Consider the following 18,201-nt stretch of genomic DNA (forward strand, 5'->3'; position numbering starts at 1 on the left):
TCCACTGCTGCAAAGAATCCATTGTGTATCCAAAGAAGAACGTCCCGTCTGGACAAGAGGGTTCTCCTATACCCTGTTTTCCCCTCGAAAAAATTTGATCAATTATGTTGAGAGACCAGCTGACCAAATCCATAATTTAAAGGTTTGGAGGTTATGCAAAGCGAGGCTCTGAGACAAAAGCAGAAGCAGGGATCAGCAGGGAGGGAGGGAGAGAGAGAAAACACGTGACCTGTGCTGGGTGACACAGAAAACATAATATCAATATGGTTATACCAGACAGCACTAAAGTCTTGAGTCCTGTGCATATTCCATGCGGACACAGTGCTCAATGGCTCTGAGGGTATCCACAATGGCGTCTTTGATGCTAACATCCTGGAGAGCAATTTTCATTCCGATCATCTCAAAATGGCATCATATAATAAATTATTCCCTTCAATTTGATCTGCTAAGTAACCGTAGGTTAACGAAGTTTATGAAACTCCACCACCTTCCTAAAACCTTGAGCTGTGCCAGCTCAAGGTCAATAATGCTGATTGGCCCACAGTCATTAATTTGTTAAAAGTGGTATTATGAAATAAATAGGCCATGGGGAGAAATTACCCTTATAAAATAAAAGCTGGCTTTTTAAAAATATTTTTATTCAGGAAAAAAGGGACAGAGCAACAGAAATCTTTACCCCTATATAACAAAGAACACAGCTTCTGTATGACACAGTTATAGATAACAATTAGTAAGCTAGAACACAAGGTGTAAAGTCCATGTCCGATAAGAATTATATATATATATATATATATATATATATATATATATATATACACACACATATATGTATAGTATACATACACACACACCACACATTTCCCTTTTTTCTTCCCCTTTTTTTTCTTTCCCTGCCCTTTTCCCTTACCTTTCTCTGTCCCTATCCCTCTCCTCACGTCCCTTCTTCTCTTCCTTTCGGTCTATAGAAAAAGCTGAACAAGACAAAATATGTAAACTTTTAAAAAAAAAGAAAGAAAAACAGGGGTGGGGGGGGGGGGGGGGGGGGACAAAGAGAGATAAACTGAAGAGAGATAATGAAAGCCAAGAAGGGACCCCATATGTTATAGAATTTAACAGAGTTGCCCCTTACCGAACATCTAATCTTCTCAAGTTTTAAAAGAGACATGGTGTCATTAAGCCACCGACTTCTAGAGGGCACTTTAGATGACTTCCAATGAAAAAGAAGATGGCGTCTTGCCAGTAATGAAGTGAATGCTAACATATCCAATTGATTAGCAGTGAACAGTTTATAATAAACTGGAAGCCCAAATATGGCGACCTGCGGGGAGGGTTTAATGTTTACTGAAAGTATCTTTGACAATATATCATATAGTATCAATAGTTCATATCAATAGTTCTGCCAAAAACAGAGGAGCGATGGACAAAACTAAAACATGCGAGTTAAATTACAAGAGGGCGCATTACATTTTTCACAAATGTAATGAATGCTGGGAAAGAGCTGTGACAGACAAGTTTTAGAGAAATGAACCCTAAAGAGAACCTTAAACTGTATGAGTGAAAGCCGAGCGCAGACTGAGCTTGCATGGATTTTTTAAGAGCATTATTCTACCAGTCTTCTCCCATATGCAGTTCCCAAGCTGCCTTGACTTCAGTAATAGGTGAGGAATCAAAAGACAACAATTCAGTATAAACTTTGTAAATGTATGACTTTTGAAGAGGATCATAGCACAGAAAGTCTTCCACCTGCAATGTCTGTGGTTTAGAGGGGAAACCAGGAAACAAAAGTTTGGCACAGTGTCTAATCTGAAAGTACCACAATAAGTGAGAAGGGGGGAGCTAGAATACTAATGAAAAATCTGTAAAGCTGCAAAAAATACCCTCCTTGTAAAAATTATTAAAACAAGTCAGCCCTTTATTATACCATGACAAAAAGGTAGCATCTGTGAACGAGGGTTGAAACCAATGATTCTTCAATAAAGGAGTTAATGTAGATGCTGAGTTAAATTTAAAGTGCCTCCTGAATTTTTAATACAGAACAAACTACTTGATTATTTGTTAAGCCAACGGGATTGGATTAAATGGGAGAAGTGAGAAGGGCCTTTAAAGAGGTTGAGGAACACAACTGCACCTCTAAGTTACACCATGGGAGGTCTAAAGATCCAAACCAAAATTAAATTTTGTGGATATATGCTACCCAATAATACAGTTGGAAATTTGGAAGTGACAATCTGCCACTGGGTTTGCATCTTTGAAGAGTGGATTTGCGGATCCTAGGTGGTTTTCCTCGCCATAGGAAGCCAAAACAGTTTGATCATTTGTTTTAAAAAAAATCTTTGGCAGAAAAAGTTGGAGAGAAATAAACAAAAATAAAAATCTGGGTAAAACATTCATTTTAATTGCATTGACTCTACCGATAAGTGAGAGAGGTAAGCTATTCCATCGTTGGAAGTCCAATTAATTTTAGACATCAAAGGCAAGAAATTGGCTGCAAAGAGAAAGCTTAATGATCTGGTAACATTGACCCCTAAATACTTAAAGCCAGAGGGGCTCCACTTAAATGGAATGTGTTGAGAATTAAAATCATGTACTTTCATGCTATCAGTTCAGTTCGCATGTATAACCATAAAACTGAGACATAACATGTATTGTGAGCCTGAGAGGGAGAAGTCAGAGGTCATAGCAGGCTTCAGGTTGGAGAAAGGGTTAATTCCAGGTCAGGATGTTCAGGATGTTCTCAGCAGCTGCAAGCAGTAAATGCTGGCTGTATGGGCAGTAAAGCAATAAATGCCGACTTTTGGGCATGGTATAGATAATAAACTAACCACAAGGGGGGCCTGACTGATTTACAGCGCCAGACTGCATAATGGGGAGGCTCAGTCAGTAAGCTTTGAAGTGGAGGGTATAAGATGTTCTGGTATCTGTGATGAGGCAGACCACTCGGTTAAAGACAGCCTTTTTGCTGACACTGAGCTCTCCCTGATGGCCCTTAGGTAATTTCTTTCTTTGTGTTTTTCTGTATGTATTCCTTTTGCATTGGAAATCATTGGGCCCTGCCAAAGCAATGCATAGGAGAGCAGTGCATTGCCTCCCATGCAATGCATGGAGGCACCTATTACTATTCACCTCTAAACTGGACTCTTATTTATTTTTCTTCCGTCTCCGTTAATGCGGCCCGAACCGCAGCGCGAACCCCCACAATATATATAACAAAACATCCGGCTCGGTCTCGGGAGGTGTGCTATTACTTTTATTGCCGTTTCGAGTTACCATGGCGACGTAATTAACGAAAAACCACACCCCCAAAATCCCATAGGAATGAATGGAGTAAGGGGAGGAAGGAATCCTCAAAATTCACTGTTTTTGAGACTCTACTGTGTCGCCATATTTCACCTAGAAACACAGTTTAACTTTCAATTTGTAGAGAAATCTGCCGGCTCTTCAGAAATGAAAACGGTTTGTTGATAACTGCTACGGTTTCTCTAAAATTAGACTCCAAGCGACACAAAGTTTGCGAGAAAATCACACTCCTACAGTGGAGCAAGCAGGTTCTATGTAATTTATGGAAGTAACCCAGATCTGAAAAGACAACCATGCTGGATTTTCAATATAAGACAAAACATGCTCTACAAAATGAAAGCCTTTACATTTTAAAGTATAGATCATTGCAGGACTGGGTATTACACTACTGTTGGAGTTCACCCAGTGTTGGAAATGGGACAATGCTGGTCCTTTGAAATATGGGTTACTGAAACTTTCAAAATAAAAGCCTCAACCCCCCCATAGTTACTATGGATTTTGTGACCTGACAAGAGCATAGAAAATGATTTTTAAATAGCAAGCAGGTTCTATATAACAAATGGAAATAACCTAGACCTGAAAGTACAACAATGCTGGACTTTCAAAATAAGACAAAACATGCTCTACAAAATAAAAGCCTTTACATTGTTGGGGGTTATGATTATTGATTGATTAATCTTGATCAATAATTATAATTACAAATCATAATTTGACAAAATCAATTTCTTAACCAAAATCCTCATTTATGAATCGAGACCAGAGATGTTTCTGGTGTTGTAATTGACAATTACAACCGTTAAATACTCAGTAATAATTAATAACTATTACCGGAGATGTCACTGTTTAATCGACCGTTTCTGCCAAAACATGTGGAACTTTTAACCTTATCTTGACTGACAAATAACTTTTTGCACAGAATGAACACAAAACGCTCTCTCTTTATCTATGTGAATATTTATTAATCTTCACCTACTCAACATGCAAAATTCTACATAACAAGGGTAACACATCTAAATAAGCAAAATAAAGAACACAGCAGTGGGTGTTGAATCAACCAGCATTTATGGCAAAATTGAGAATATGGCCGGTCTTACCACACACCTGCGTTGACTCTCATGTGGTAAAACATGCACAGAGCTAGGAACGTGGCGGCTCCAGATATCAAAATAACACATCAAAGTTTCAATAACAAGGTTACATGCACATATCGTTCAGAACACATGAGATCCTAACTAGCGATTCTGATTGCTTCTACAACCTCTGACCCTGCCCAGGCCTTCTAATAAAGAAATAAAAATAAAGGATGGGTTTTGCTTGGTGAAGTTTCCTTCTGGGTCAGCGAGTGGAAGGGAAAGATGGGGGGTTGAAGCGTTGTGCGCTTCCACAGCTCAACTCCAGGAAAGCGGTCAGTCCCGTCCTTTGGCCTTCTTGACGAAAAGGAAATATATGATATGACCATCAAAGTCGACTTGGGATGAAAACACAGTAGCGGTTCGTTCCTCGAACTCTGTGTTTTTAGCTACATGTTAAACTCACGTCTTCGATCGGCAAAGTGAAATTTCTGGCCTTCCTAGTTCAGAAACCTCAGTTATGAATTGTTCGTTGGCCAACGAGAGAGAATAAATAAAGACTCCACGTGGGATCTCTTCTTCTCCAGAGGATGCTTCAGTTGCATGGTAACCGTGTCAAGATTTCCAGATGAAGGCGGGGTTTTCAACATGGAGGCCTCCATATATAGCGCCCTGTGACGTCAGACTTGGGGCGTGTCATATCAGCCGCCATGTCCTGGATACAAAATGGCCGAAAGCACCAGGAGGCCTGGTGTCTGTGCAAGTAGTCCAATATTCAGCAACAAGTGCTCCAACAACCTTTTTAATTATAAATAATTGCAGGACTGGGCATTACAGTAATATTGGAGCTCATCCAGTGTTAAAAATAGTACCATGTTGGCCATTTAAAATAAGGCTTACTGAAAATTTCAAAATAAAGGCCTCGGTCTTCCAGAGTTACTAGTCATATTTTAAACTGATAATAGCATAGACAATGAATTTGAATAAAAATAGCAAGCTCCGGTCCGAGAAGCACGCACCAAGAGGCAGGCCCCATCTAAATTTCTTGTGTGTGAATGCCTACAGCATTCACACACAACATCCTGTTTCTCTTTATTCTTTATTATTCCATCTTCTTCTTATTATTATTCTGGATGCTTCCGTACACTTTTTGATTCGCTACTCCTTCTGCATACTTTGTGCTATTTCAACCGTTCAACTTTCACAATATTCAGCCCTTTCAGGACATTCCGGCTATGACGTTTGGTATTTATACCTTTTATACTTTTTAAAATATTCAGCTTTTTATGGTTTTTTTTGCTCCCATTGAAATGAATGGGAAACCTCAAAAATTCTGCTAAAACGTCACTGTTGGTCAAAATGATCCACTTTTTCACAGAGTCACACCTCCCAGACAGATTTTTGTAGAAACTTGAAAAGCTCCATGATTGTTCAGCAAGGCCTGTTGATTCATATGGTGCATGAATCAAACCAATAGCCCTTATAGATTCCAAGTTATTAGATATTGTGCGAGAGTATGTTCAGGCATTTTTGTGTTTTTCTCCATTTTTCCCTTTCTTTTCGCCTAGTGTTGTGCCTTTATTATTATATTTTCAACAAAAATGTGTTAATATTCTCGTTCCCCTGTCCTTTCTGAGAAAAACGGTCCAAGAATGACGCCCTTATGGTTTCCGAGTTATGGGCGGTAGTTCGGGAGCATGCGCCTCCATGTTAAAAGCCCAGGCCACGGGGAGACGATAGTGAGGTGCTGCATTAGAAATACTGCAGGTGTCAAGTTACACTGACACTCTTTGCTGATTGGCTGATTCACTCCTCACTGTTCTATTTATAGCTCTGTGTATCTTGCACTATATATGTCTGTATGTGACTCTGCCTTTCTTCTCTCCCTGTCTCCTACTCAGACACACACAAGAGCCCTGACACACACGCACGCACACACACATCCCTGTTTTACTGTCTTTGTGAGGACTTTGCATTGACTTCCATTCAATTTCATTCATTTCTATCGCCTAAACCTGACCCGACCCCTAACCCTTTGACCATCTTCATAGGAAGCAACAACATGGTGGCCATTTTGTGTCAAGTACTTAAAAAGCATGTACTGCTGTTTCAACAGCTAGACAACAGTGATTACATTTAAAAGGCAATTTCATAGACTTTTGCATATAGGCTGTTAGCGCATCAGAACCTGGAACAAGTCTCTATCAGAACCAGACAAAAACTCCATCAGAACCAAGAAGAAATCTCCATCAGAACCAGTTAGGAACCCTCCATCAGAACCAGACCCAAACTCCATTAGAACCAGGAACAAATCTCCATCAAAACCAGACCCAAACTCCATCAGAACCAGGAGGAATTCTCCATCAGCACCAGTTAGACACCCACTATCAGAACCTGGTCCAATCTCCATCAGAACCTGGAACTAAATCTCCATCAGAACCAGACCCAAACTCCATCAAAACCTTGTCCAAAGTCCATCAGAATCAGATGGGAACTATCAGAACCAGGAGGAATTCTGCATCAGAACCAGTTAGGAACCCTCCATCAGAACCAGACCCAAACTTCATCAGAACCAGGAACAAATCTCCATCAGAACCAGACCCAAACTCCATCAGAACCAGGAGGAACTCTCCATCAGGACCAGTTAGGGACTCTCCATCAGAACCAGGAAAAAATTTCCATCAGAACCAGGCACAAACCAGTATCAGAACTAGGTACAAACCTGTATCAGAACCAGGTCCAAATTCCATCAGAAACAGGAATAAACCTCTATAAGAACCAGTTCAGAAATCCAGCAGAGCCTGGAGAAAATCTCCATCAGAACCAGACCCAAACTCCATCAGAACCTAGTGGAAATCTCCATCAGAACCAGTTAGGGACTCTCCATCAGAACCAGGAAAGAATTTCCATCAGAAACAGGAATAAACCTCTATAAGAACCAGACCCAAACTCCATCAGAACCTGGTACAAATCATTATCAGAACCATGTACAAACCTCCAACCCAACCAGGTCCAAATTCTATCAGAACCAGGTCAAACCTATCAGAACCAGGAAGAAACATCCATCAGAACATTGTACAAATCTTCATCAGAACCAGGAAGAAATCTTACTCAAAACCAGGTCCCAACTCCACCAGAACCTGGCAAAAATCTCCATAAGAGCCTTGATCAAATCTACAGCAGAACCATGTACAAGCATCCATCAGAAACAAGTCCAAACCATCAGAATCAGGTACAATTCTTCACCAGATCCAGGAGGAACCCTCTGTCAGAATCAGGAACCAGCTCCCATCAGAACCACTTCCAATCTCTATCAGAACCAGAATAAAACCACTACTCTGTGACTTATGATGATAAGACCATCTTCATAGGTCTCAGTGGAGCATCAAAACAGCGACCATTTGATGTCAGCTACTTAAACAGCTTCTACTGCTGTTCCAACACCTGAACAAGAGTGAATCCTTTAAAGGACAATTTCATAGACTTTTGAATATATGCTGTAGGTTAAAAATGGTCAAAATTATGCACTTTTTCACAGTGTCACACCTCTCAGACAGATTTTTGTATAAACATGAGAAGCTCCATGATTGTTCAGCAAGGCCTGCTGATTCATAAGGTGCATGAATCAAATCGATAGCCCTTATAGTTTCCGAGTTATTAGATGTTGTTCGAGAGCATGTTCAGGCATTGTTCTGTTTTTCTCAATTTTTCCCTTTGTTGTCACCTAGTGTTGTGCTTTTAATATTATATTTTCAAGAAAAAAGTGTTAACATTCTCATTCCCCTGTCCGTTCTGAGAAAAACGGTCCAAGAATGACGTCGATAGCCCTTACGGTTTCCAAGTTATGGGCGGTAGTTCGGGAGCATGCACCTCCATATTAAAATCCCAGGCCAGGGGGAGACGATAGTGAGGTGCTGCGTTAGAAATGCTGCAGGTGTCAAGTTACACTGACACTCTTTGTTGATTGGCTGATGTGATGGAAATTCTTTCAGTAGGCATTCCACAGAGTATGACCTTTGGTTTACCTCACTCCAGTGAACATCTGTGTTAGAGGAGGAAGCTGTAAAAGCCATTATCAGAAGTTTAATGGTTAAGGGCATTTGTTACGGTGATGCCTCGGGGAGAGTAGATGGTTGGTCCTAGGTGACCTTGTTACCTATGAACCCGAGAAGGGTCTAGGGTCGTAAAACACAGACTCTTTGAAGTTGAGATAACAATGTCATTTTCTGGTATAAATACTGTGTGTAAATGGTGTTCGGGGCTCTGTTCAACTGACTTGCTTGGTGACAGAATCATTCAAACGCTGAATGCCTTTGAATAAAACTTATAAAGACAAAGTCCGGATTTTTTCTTCTTGTGAGTCAACTTCTCTCCACTTTGATAAGAAAATTCCACAACAATTTTAGCGTCACGAACAGGATCTAACGTGCCAGAGGAGACCGCAGGAGGGGACACGGACGCCTGGCCAGCCTGGAGACGTTGTCCTCAGTCCACCTCCATATTACGGTAGTGGAGTCCGGGTGCCCGCCTGCGGCTTCTGGCCGATTGGATCCGAACTAATTGTCTACAAATATATCTGGGTGAGAAGTTGCTCTGTATGATATAATGTATATTATTTTTTTATCACACAATAACCATCATCTCCTAATTAATTAATTAGGTTTTGGAGTTGCGAGAGGGAGGACATCAGCTGAGTGCCACATCACCCTGTAGAGGTATACAGGGAGGTTGTTATTGGAAACGATAACAAAAAGCAGAACACAGGGTTTTGCGGGTGGTTTTTTGCAATTTTCTACACCTCATAAAGGAGAAAAGCCAGACAGCAGACGTGCAGCTGAACGGGTAAAAAGGAAAAAAAGGGGTTCCGGAACCTCAAAGGCATCAGGGGTGTCTCCTTCTCCAGACTCTGCGATTTATAAAATAATGAAAGAAAAAGGTGGGGATGATTGTGTTAAATGTGCTTTAATTTGGGAGGACAAGTTTGGTTTTCCACAAGGTGGAAGTTTGAGTGTAAATCAGTTGAATAAAATAAAACAGTTGATGGATGGTGATTGGGAGAAAATAAAAAATAAAAAAAGGATTAAAAAACAAGATTTAGATCAGAGAGAAAAATGGGTAAAATGTTGGAATGAATGGATTACGGAGGCTATGCGTAGGGAAAGAAAATCCGAATTGAAACAACTGGCAGGGGGAAAAGATTCGTCCGGGGACGTGGGAAACAGGTATGACAATGCTGGTCGTGCCGTTGAAGACCCCACGTTTCCACCTCCATATAGACCTAGTGATACTTCACCCTCCTGTCTATATCCACCTTTACAGACGGAGTTACAGGCCCTCCAGATGGAAGACCTCGATCTAGACTCCCGTCCTCCTCCAGCAGCGGGCCAACCAGCAAATCTGCCCGTAAGTCAGCCAGGACAACTTGCCAGTCCGCTTCAGCATCAGCCCGTGAATCAACTCACACATCCACCTGCAGTGCAGGCTGACCTCACCGAGCACAGCGGCCCCAGAAAATACCTTTCCTCTCCTCTCCTGTTAGCTTTCATGAGTTTACATGGCTACAAAGTGGAAGACAACGAGGAGAAGGTAAAAAAGAGGAAGAAGAATATCAATGCCCTATGTTGGAAGTAGCCGGAACAAATGAGCCTCAGTTGGTGTTTTGACCGTGGACTGCAGCAGACATCCAAGCCAGCGCCGCGTTACTTCCGGATCCCGTAGGAGACGGAAGAAAGTTTCACTCCTCACTGTTCTATTTATATCTCTGTGTATCTTGCACTATATATGTCTGTATGTGACTCTGTCTTTGTTTCTGCCTCTCTCTGTGTCTCACACTCGGACACACACACACACTCACACACACCCACACACACATTCATGGATTACTATCTTTGTGAGGACGTTCTATTGACTTCCCTTCATTATCTGCATTTCTATGGCCTAAACCTGACCCTACCACTAGCTCTTTGCCAGTGGGACACACACACACACACACACACACACACACATACAAACACACACACACACACACTTCCCTTGATTACTATCCATATTAAAAGCCCAGGCCAGGGGGAGACGATAGTGAGGTGCTGCGTTAGAAATGCTGCAGGTGTCAAGTTACACTGACACTCTTTGCTGATTGGCTGATTCATTCCTCACTGTTCTATTTATAGCTCTGTGTATCTTGCACTATATATGTCTGTATGTGACTCTGCCTTTCTTCTCTCCCTGTCTCCTACTCAGAGCCCTGACACACACACACACACACATCCCCGTTTTAATGTCTTTGTGAGGACTTTGCATTGACTTCCATTCAATTTCATTCATTTCTATCGCCTAAACCTGACCCGACCCCTAACCCTTTGACCATCTTCATAGGAAGCAACTACATGGTTAGGTCCAAATTCTATAAGACCCAAGGAAAAACATTCATCAGAGCCAGATCTAAACTCCATCAGAACCAGGAAGAAACCTCTATAAGAACCATGTCCAAAGTCCATCAGAACCTGGTACAAATCTTCATCACAACCATGTACAAAACTCCATCTCAACCTGGTCAAAGTCTACCAGAACCAGGTCAAACCTATCAGAACCAGGAAGAAAACTCCACCACAGTCAGGTCCAAATCTCCTTCAGAATCAGGATGTCCCTTCTATCAGAACCAGGTCCAACATTCATCAGAACCAGACCCAGACTCAATCAGAACCAAGAGGAATTCTTCATCAGAACCGGTTAAGAACCCTCCATCAGAACCAGACCCAAACACCATCAGAACCAGGAGGAATTCTCTATCAGGACCAGTTAGTCACCCACTATCAGAACCAGATCTAAACTCCATCAGAACCAGGAATAACCTTTTATAAGAACCAGGTCCAAACTCCATCAGAACCTGGTACAAATCTTCATCAGAACCATGTACAAAACTCCATCTGAACTAGGTCAAAGTCTATCAGAACCAGGTCAAACCTATCAGAACCAGTAAGATCCTCTATCAGAACCTTGTCCAATATCCATCAGAGCCAGGACCAAATCTCTTTCAGAATCAGGAGGTCCCTTCTATCAGAACCAGGTCCAACATTCATCAGAACCACACCCAAACTCAATCAGAACCAGGAGGAATTCTTCATCAGAACCAGTTAGGAACCCTCCATCAGAACCAGGTCCAAAATCTGTCAGAACCAGGAAGAACCTCTATCAGAACCTTGTCCAAACTCCAGCAGAACCAGTTAGGAACCCTCCATCAGAACCAGACCCAAACTCCATCAAAACCAGGAGGAATTCTCTATCAGGACCAGTTAGTCACCGACTATCAGAACCAGGTCCAAACTCAATCAGAACCAGAAAGAAACCTCTATCAGAACCAGTTCCAAAATCCATCAGAACCAGTAACAAATCTCCATCAGAACCACATCCACACTTAATCAGAAACCAGAACGAAACATCTATCAGATCCAGTTCCAAAATCCATCAGAACCTGGACCAAATCACCATCAGAACCACACCCAAACTTCATCAGCACCAGGAGGAATTCTCCATCAGGGCCAGTTAGTCACCCACTATCAGAACCAGGTCCAAATTCTATCAGAGCCAAGGAGAAACATTCATCAGAACCAGTTCCAAACTCCATCAGAACCAGGAACAAATCTCCATCAGAACCACGTCCAAACTTAATCAGAAACCAGAACGAAATATCTATCAGATCCAGTTCCAAAATCCATCAGATCCTGGAACAAATCTCCATCAGATCCGGACCCAAACTCCATCAGATCCTGGAACAAATCTCCATCACACCCGGACCCAAACTCCATCAGAACCAAGAGTAAATCTCCATCAGAATCAGTTAGGGACACTCCACCAGGACTAGGACCAAATTGCCTTCAGAACCAGGAGAAACCTTCTATGAGAACCAGGTCCAAACTCCATCTGAACCTAGCAAAAAGCTCAATCAGTACCAGGAAAAAATCCCCATCAGAACCAGGTACAAACCTGTATCAGAAACAGATCCAACCTCTATCAGAGCCAAGGAGAAACATCCATCAGAACCAGATACAGACTTCCACCAGAACCAGATACAGATCTCCATCAGAACCAGAACCAAACTCCATCTGATCCAGGAAGAAACCTCTATAAGAACCAGGTTCAAACTCCATCAGAACCAGGAAAAAACCTGCGACCATTTGATGTCAGCTACTTAAACAGCTTCTACTGCTGTTCCAACACCTGAACAAGAGTGAATATTTTTAAAGGGCAATTTCATAGACTTTTGAATATAGGCTCTAGTAAGCATTACAATTTTGGCTAATTTTAGCTTATACATTGTTTTTATATAGTAGATGGGGTAAATTAATATCAGCCTTGATGCTAGTGATAGCCAATATGCTAATGTTAGCATTTTAGATTCTCTTTCTCCTCTCTTCTCTCTTAGCTGAAGAACACATTTGCCTTTTTAGGCAATTTCCTGTTTGTTTTTGTGTTTCTTTGGCATATTTATTGTTAGTTCATTCTTTTTCTGAATTTCCTGCCATTTTTTTATATATATTTTAGCACTGACTTCAACTTCTTAGGCTATATTTTTGCTTCAGTCTATCATTTTTCAGCTCATCTATAGGCAGCTCTTTCCTGCTTTTTAATGTTTTTGTAAGTTCTTGTATTTCAACAACTATTTCGAGTAGTTTTGAGGTAACTTCACTTTGTTACGGTGTTTTATACCTGATAGTCTCCCTGATTAAAGAGGTCAGATGACAGTTTATCTTTGATGTTTCTGCTATTTCTACTAATTTATCAGATTTCAGCTGATATTATGCTGTCAACCTTAGCCACTTTCTGCCAGCTTTCTACAGGAGTTTAACATTTCTGTTTTCTTCTAATTCATTAAATTTTAGCAGATTGTCTGCAGTCCATTTAGCTTGTTTCTGCCAGATGTCAGCAAAACAAATTCAGCTTTCAGCATTCACACTGCATTTTTGCAGGAAATGCAAATTGTGTGAATGCTGTAGGCATTCACACAATTGAGATCCTATTTTTCTTTATTCTTTATTATTGGGGCCTGCCATATCAATGCATAGGAGGCACCTATTACTATTCACCTCTAAACTGGACTCTTTATATCTTTATTATTCTTCCGTCAAACTTAATGCGGCCCGAACCGCAGCGTGCACCCCCACAATATATATATCAAAACGTCCGGCTCGGTCCCGGGAGGTGTGCTAAAGTTTGCGAGAAAATCACACTCTAACAGTGGAGATGGCAGTTACTACAGTGTAGAAAGAGGGGATTTTTTCAGGAAAAATCAGATTTAACTGGCACTCACGGCCACAGATTTCGCTCTAAAGTCACAATTTTCGGTCAGTTTGTAGGGCCGGGCCTCTGCTTTCACACAATAACTTCAAAATTGTTCTAGGTCTCATAGTCTTCTGTCAAAACACCCTCGATCGCCAAGAGTCAGTAGATTTCTGTAGGCCTCCCATGTATTTTCAATGAGAGTTTGACCAGTAATCCATGAGTGACAGCATTTCATTCCATCATCCTATTTTATCATCCAGTTCTGCCTGCCACTGCCACAAATTGAGCTCGGCCCTGCTGCAATTCAATCAATTTCTCAGCACGTTTTCAATGTAATGCACTGCAGACGTGCACAGCGCCTCCCACCAAACAAGATGGGTAGCTCGGTCAGCAGGGAGCTGAGGAAGGGCGGCTGCTGACGTCACTCTTCTGCACCCGCAGCTCGGAATGCTTTTTCGTTTTCGAGTTCTGGGCAGTACTTTGCTGGCAGACCACAAAAACGAAAAAGCAATGTCTGCTTTGTTTTCTTTTTGATTATGGCATAAAATGTGCAGTCGTGAAGAAGAAAATGCAAATGCAAATAGGATGATTGATTACTAATTTTATTTATGGGTCAAATAACGCAGCCACATTCTTAAAATGAAAAAGCATTTCTGGAAATGCTTTTTCATTTTCAAATTTTACATTTCAAATTGAATTTTGGTATCTATTTGCTGGGGTACATTTTGAAAAATAAATCTCAAATGTCTTTTTCTTTTTCATTTTAATTAAGTGAAAGAATGAGCAGTCTTGAAGAAGAAAATTAAAATGCAAATAGGATTATTGATAACTAATTTCATTTATGAGTCAAACAATGCAGCCACATTCTTAAAATGAAAAAGCATTTCTGAAAATGCTTTTTCATTTGAAATATGGTAACGATTTGCTTCCATAATAAATAGAACAGTGAGGAATTAATCAGTCAATCAGCAAAGAGCGTCAGTGTAACTTGACACCTGCTGTTTCTCACTCACGCAGCACCTCACTCTGTGTCTGCCCCTGGCCTGGCTTTATAACATTGAGGCTCATGCTCCCGAACGACTGGCCATAACTCGGAAACCGTAGGGGCGATCGATGTCATTCTTGGACTGTTTTTATCAAAACGGACAGCGGAACATTAATATTCATCCTTTATTTTTGAAAATATAATAATAAAGACACAACACTGGATGAAAAGAGAGGAAAAATGGAGAAAAGGACCAAAATGCATGAACGTGTTCCCGAACAAAGTCTAATATCTCGGAATCCGTACATGGTATTTGAAATTTTTTTAAACTGTGGGCGACAGCTATCCCTCGTCCCCAATCATGGAGATTTTCATAGCTTTATGTCATTCACAGTATAAAATAGGATTATGGAAATAAATGGTGTCACTCATGGATTACAGGTCAAGCTCTCATTGAAAATACATGGGAGACGGCCTACAGAAATCTACTGAGTCTTGGCGATCGAGGGGTGTTTGACAGAAAACTATGAGACTTAGAACAATTTTGAAGTTATTGTGTGAAAGCAGAGGCCCGGCCCTACAAACTGACCGAAAATTGAGACTGTAGAGCGAAATCTGTGGCCATGAGTGCCAGTTAAAACTAATTTTTCCTGAAAAAATCCCCTCTTTCTACACGCTATTGACTGCCATCTCCACTGTTAAGAGTGTGATTTTCTCGCAAACGTTGTGTCGCTTGGAGTCTAATTTTAGAGAAACCGTAGCAGTTATCAACAAACCGTTTTCACTTCTGAAAAGCCGGCGGATTTTTCTACAAACTGAAAGTCAAACTGTGTTTCTAGGTGAAAGTGTGGCGATACAGCAGAGCCTCAAAAACAGTGAATTTTGAGGATTCCTTCCGCCCCTGACTCCATTCATTCCTATGGGATTTTGGGGCGCGGTTTTTCGTTAATTACGTCGCCATGGTAACTCGAAACGCCAATAAAAGTAATAGCATGGGAGGCAGTGCACTGCTCTCCTATGCATTGCTATGGCAGGCCCCAATGATTTTAAAATAGCAAGCAGGTTCTATATAACTAGTCGAACTAACCCAGACCTGAAAGGACAACCATGCAGGACATTCAAAATAACTCCTAGACATACTTTAAAAAATAAAAGTATTTGTATTTCATACAGCGATAATTGCAGCATTGGTCTTAACCGTACTGCTGGGACTCAGTGATGGAAATTGGTCTACTTTATCCTTTCAAAAGATAAGCCTCAACATTCCTTAGTTGGGGCTTGCCATAGCAGTAGAGGGATAGGAGTGAATGGGCTTGCTTCACTGCTCCCAGTGATATTGCAAAGAGTCACCTATTATTATCCACATCTAAACTGGATATATTTATAGGGCTTACCATGGCAATGCAAGGAGGCATAAGCTTAACTCGGCCACAGTTTGGCTCTGGTCCGAGAAGCACACACCAAGAGGCAGGCCCCGTCTAAATTTTTTCCGAAATTTTCTAGTTCCAGGTAGTTATTATTATTTTTTGAACCGCTTCTCCTTCTGCATACTTTGTGCTATTTCAACCGTTCAAATTTCACAATATTCTGCTCATTCTGCTCTTTCCGAATATATCTTTTGGTATTTATATCTTTTATACTTTTTAAAATATTCAGCTTTTTATGACTTTTTTGCTCCCATTGGAATGAATGGAAAACGGCAAAAATTCTGCTAAAACTTCACTGTTTTTGCCATTTAACTACTTCCGCATACTTTCAGCTAGAAACACCATTCAACTTTTAAAATGCTTTCACAACCTTCTGCTATTACTGTTTAATTAAACTTTTTGATATCTTTTAGAGTTTTTCTACTATTTGGATTCAAATTTTATTACAGTTTTTTCAGATTTTCAGTTTTATAATGGATTCCAATGACGGAATGTTCGTGCCGCTAGAGTGTACACTGTAGGTTTTTGAATAACCTAAAAAAGAACTAACAAACTCTCCTCACTCACTCAATTTTCACTCTACCTATACAAATTATACATCAAAACGTAGGATCCTCTTTCGCGATTAAGAAAATGTCACCCACGTTGATGTGGGACAAACAGTTTTCCAGCAACACGCCCCAAAGCAACGCAAAGTCAACACACCCTGTATAGGAAATCTATAGGAATTTCAGAAAAAATCTGAGCAAAAAATCCTTAAACTCACATATTTTCGAATCGCCGCCTCTCGTAAACCGTTCAAGGTAGAGACATGAGCCTTGTGCAGAAGAAAACTCCACCAGAGCCAGGTCCAAATCTCCTTCAGAATCTGGACATCCCTTCTATCAGAACCAGGTCCAACATTCATCAGAACCAGACCCAAGCTCCAACAGAACCAGGAGGAATTCTCCATCAGCACCAGTTAGACACCCACTATCAGAACCTGGTCCAAACTCAATCAGAACCAGAACGAAACCTCTATAAGAACCAGTTCAGAAATCCATCAGAACCTGGAGAAAATCTCCATCAGAACCGGACCAAAACTCCATCAGAACCAGTTAGGAACCCTCCATCAGAACCAGATCCAAACTCCATCAGAACCAGGAAAAAATCTACAGCAGAACCAGACCCAAACTCCATCAGAACCAGGAGGAATTCTACATCACCACCAGTTATTCACCCACTATCAGAACCAGGTCCAAACTCAGTCAGAACCAGAAAGAAACCTCTATCAGAACCAGTTCCAAGAAGCATCAGAACCTGGAACAAATCTCCACCAGAACTGGACCCAAACTCCATCAGAACCAGTTAGGGACCATCCACCAGAACCAAGTCCAAATCACCTTCAGAACCAGGAGAAACCTTCTATCAGACTCCTTCAGAACCTGGCAAAAAGCTCCATCAGTACAAGGAAAGAAAAACTCCATCAGAACCAGGTACAAACCTGTATCAGAACCAGGTCCAGACTCTATCAGAGCCAAGGAGAAGCATCCATTATAACCAGATACAGACTTCCACCAGAACCAAATACAGATCTCCATCAGAGCCAGATCCAAACTCTATCAGAACCAGGAAGAAACCTCTATAAGAACCAGGTCAAAACTCCATCAGAACCTGGCAAAAAGCTCCATCAGAACCAGAAAAAAAATGTTTAAGAACTTTCTAAAAATTTTCATCAGAACCAGGAAAAAATCTCCATCAGAACCTTGTACAATTCTTCATCAGAACCAGGTACAAACGTCTATCAGATCCAGGTCCATACTCTATCAGAGCTAAGGAGAAACATCCAACCTGGCAAAAAGCTCCATCAGAACCAGAAAAAAAATGTTTAAGAACCTTCTAAACATTTTTATCAGAATCAGGTATAAACCTCTATCAGATCTAGGTCCAAACTCTATCAGAACCAGGATGAAACTTTAATCAATACTAGGTCCCAACTCCACTAGAACCTGGCAAAAATCTCCATAAGAACCTTGAACAAATCTAAATCTAAACCAGAACCATGTACAAGCATCCATTAGAAACAGGTCCTAACTCTATCAGAACCAGGTACAAATCTTCATCAGATCTAGGAAGAACCCTCTATCGTAATCAGGAACAAAAC

The sequence above is a fragment of the Girardinichthys multiradiatus genome, chromosome 4 (genome assembly GCF_021462225.1).
Source record: "Girardinichthys multiradiatus isolate DD_20200921_A chromosome 4, DD_fGirMul_XY1, whole genome shotgun sequence".
In the NCBI taxonomy this organism is placed as follows: Eukaryota; Metazoa; Chordata; class Actinopteri; order Cyprinodontiformes; family Goodeidae; genus Girardinichthys; species Girardinichthys multiradiatus.